Source organism: Triticum dicoccoides, chromosome 5B, assembly GCF_002162155.2.
Source record: "Triticum dicoccoides isolate Atlit2015 ecotype Zavitan chromosome 5B, WEW_v2.0, whole genome shotgun sequence".
NCBI classification, from domain to species: domain Eukaryota; kingdom Viridiplantae; phylum Streptophyta; class Magnoliopsida; order Poales; family Poaceae; genus Triticum; species Triticum dicoccoides.
The window spans coordinates 244,917,284-244,920,480 of NC_041389.1; the positions used below are offsets into that span (position 1 = coordinate 244,917,284).

General features: G+C 42.4%; 1 long non-coding RNA gene across 2 annotated transcripts; it reads right to left on the minus strand.

Annotated features, from left to right (window-relative positions):
• Nucleotides 1–1,121: 1,121 nt before the first annotated feature.
• Nucleotides 1,122–2,732, minus strand: LOC119305369. 2 transcript variants are annotated; one of them, XR_005148642.1, is made up of 3 exons: nucleotides 2,582–2,732; nucleotides 1,378–1,475; nucleotides 1,122–1,196 (listed from the first exon to the last, which is right to left on the minus strand). It is a non-coding gene; the product is annotated as an uncharacterized LOC119305369 (long non-coding RNA). The 2 variants fall into 2 exon arrangements; XR_005148643.1 differs by having other exon boundaries at nucleotides 1,382–1,475; nucleotides 2,582–2,727.
• Nucleotides 2,733–3,197: the final 465 nt, after the last annotated feature.

Genomic DNA, 3,197 nt, shown 5'->3' on the forward strand with positions numbered 1-3,197 from the left:
CTGCTCCTCTTCACTTACTATCTCTACATTCCCTATCCAAGCCAACCGCAACCATCAATGGCCCATCCGGCTCAAAATCCCCAAACCTTCTACACTCAGACTACGAACTTTGAGGGACTTTTTGCCAATATTTTCTCCTTTCAAGTCTACAAACAACAATATTAATGTAAAGTAATTAGTGTAAAGTGGTTTATGCGCACTCATGGCCAGTACAACCACAAACTCTGCCGTCTCGCCTACATGATGTGCGTCCACTCCCACAATTTTCCCCCTTACTCTGGCGAGGCCTCCATTACTTCCAAATATTTTGTTCGGATTATTTGCCATCAAGGATAAATTAGCATATGTGATAAAAGTTCCTATGATTTGACACTACAGAGGTAGAGCAACATGAAAAATAAAAGATCATGCTTCTAATCTTTGGACTTTTGTAGTTTAAAAAAATGGCGATAATCTTACAACATTTTTCAGACTCCCGTCCTAATTGAAAATGATTGATGCATTAAGGAACACCTATGGAATCCAAAAAAACTAACAGCAAGCGACAGTGACATGGATGGCTACCTTATTGCTTTGGAAGTGGATGGCATGAGCTGTCCCCTATATGCACGAAACAGTCCCAGCCATGCACAGCTAGCCGAGAAACATTGGGTCAAAACAAGGGTGTTGGTACCTTGAGCAACGACGCCATCACGTTGACAAATGCCCAACCCAATTGCTCATTGCCATCCTCGGCCACCACATGGACACACTCCTCTAGACCCAGGCGTTTCGAATGACATCCTCCCTGCTTCCCCTGGGCGATGGCCGACTACCGTAACTTCTCTGGAGCGAATCCTTCCAAAGCGCTGCCTACAACATCGTCCCTGTGGCGTTGCTCCTTCCTTTTCGTGCCTTTTTCTTCATTGACCTCCTTCCTATGAAGTTTTAGTAACAAGGTACATTTCAGTAATCGGTAAAAAAATTCAGATATTAGTACAAGAAAAATGAGCCACTTGACAAAGTTTTAGTAGAAATCAGATTTTCGTACAACAAGATATTTTAGTACGTACTAAAAAGAATAGTACAAGGGCAATCATCCGAACAATATCATCAGAAGTATGAAACTAAACCTTTAGTCACAGCAGGTGACTACCCTTGTCATCTCAAGATTCAAGCCTCTCCTCTTATCTTGTTCTCCGAGCATGCACTAAAAACTGCAAAAAATACAGAACATGTACATGTGTGAACTGAAATAGTGGAACTCAAACAAACCTTCATCAATAGATCTTTTTTGAACTATATGGTCGATTATGTACATGGTCCTCATAATGAAAACTAAAATATTGGGTTAGCCTTTCCCATATCTTTTTTGAAGAAAATCATAAGCATCAGCACCTACTATGTGGAAGACAAATCTCCCAGCTTGTTTATGATTCAGAATTCAACTGCATTCAGGCCAATACGAATAGCATCTCAAGGATCTAGGTAAATACCTGGAACAAAACTCAATGAAGAACCATAACATTAGTCAAAACTAAACATGGAAATTTTGAACTCACTGACTTTATGTCAGTCCAGTAGAACGCCCGTGCGTTGCTACGGGCTACAATGCATATAAATAAATCAAAAAAATAATTAAATTCTAAAGTGGAAGCTCATTTCTCCCTCCTACGTTCGAGTGTGAACGTACATCAAACGGACATCTAACAGGATCCCCAAAATTCAACCGTCTGGAGAATAGGGTATCTTCAAATCCATGCATATCCATATGTGAGGAAGAAATATGATTATCCAGACTATCTTCCATGTTATCTCTAACACGTGCGGGCCGATCAAATTAAAAAAACCACACCCACGACGCACCCTTCTCTTTCCCTGCCGAACCCTCACCTCCCCGCTCGTTTCCCGCCATAACGGGACATTTTTCACTGGAGCCCTCTCCATTGAAACCAGATAACGCCCATCTCACCTTCCTCATGTCGCACTCTCTTCTTTACATTGTATTTCCCCACGGACCGCCAAGGAGTCCCCGCCAACCGCCCCGCTCTCCGTTCTGTTCCCCTCCCCATGTGTTTCTGTCGATAGGGGGGAGTTGTGCGCCACCCATGACACCCTCCGAGACAAGAAGGTAGATCTGATGTCTCCTTAGCCATTTTCAGATTGTAACATATAGTTCCCCTCCCCATGTGTTTGTGTGGAACCAACGTCGGGAGTCAGCCGAGTGCCACCCTGGCGCTGGTTTTGGCAATGCTCCATGTGCCCAGAGATTCCGTGTGATCCACCGATGCAATGAAGGCAGGAGCCTCCGCCATCATCGTCGACCGCCTAGGCTTAGCCCGTCAGCATCCTTCGGCAACGAAGGAGGTAATGAAGAGAGGACACGGTGACCCTGGAGGCCGAGGGGATTGGATCCACCCGAGTCACCGGCCACGGTGGCAACATGGGGCCGACCTACTTTTTTTTGTAGAAGCATATATTGAGAAAAAAAACCAAACAATGAAAAGGAGAATAACAATGATAATTTTTTGAGAGACCCCACTTCTTGGTGTAAGATTTTCATCTAAGAAAAATAAATACACAACAAGAAGATGGAAGCTACCTCAAGTTATGAAAGCCCCCATATTCTTGTTAGTACTGTATATATGTCATTAGGGCCTCTCGTACTGCCTTCAAGATTAAAAAAAATAGATCTATACAAGAAAAGCAGATCCTTCAAAATTGCAATATCAACAAATATTACACCTATGCATTACTAAGGTCTAAGGAGTATTAAAATATGAGATTTACAGGAAACAAATTGTAAAACTATTGAGATATTTCAAAAGAGAAAACATATATACAAGGGAATATATTGCTTCAATTCTCACATTTTCAGGCCTGTCACCTCCATCGTAATTATATGTGTCTTTATCCCTCTAGGACTACAGGAGAAAAATGCATATGCATGCGTTAGTGGGTACCATGTTAACAAAAGAAAGTTCTTTCGATTAACAATAGCAGTACCATGAATGTTGTTCCACTTCTCTACAGCGCAATGGTTGCCTGGCACTGAAAAGTCTATCTCATTCTTACCTGCTGAATGGTTTCCTTTAGCTGTCGCTATTCTTTACGGATATACCGTTGATGGCCTAACTGTCTCTCGTGAAATCACGTTAGAGCATGTGTGCCTGGACTATATATTCCCTCCATCCGAAAAAGCTTGGGACAAGCTTTTT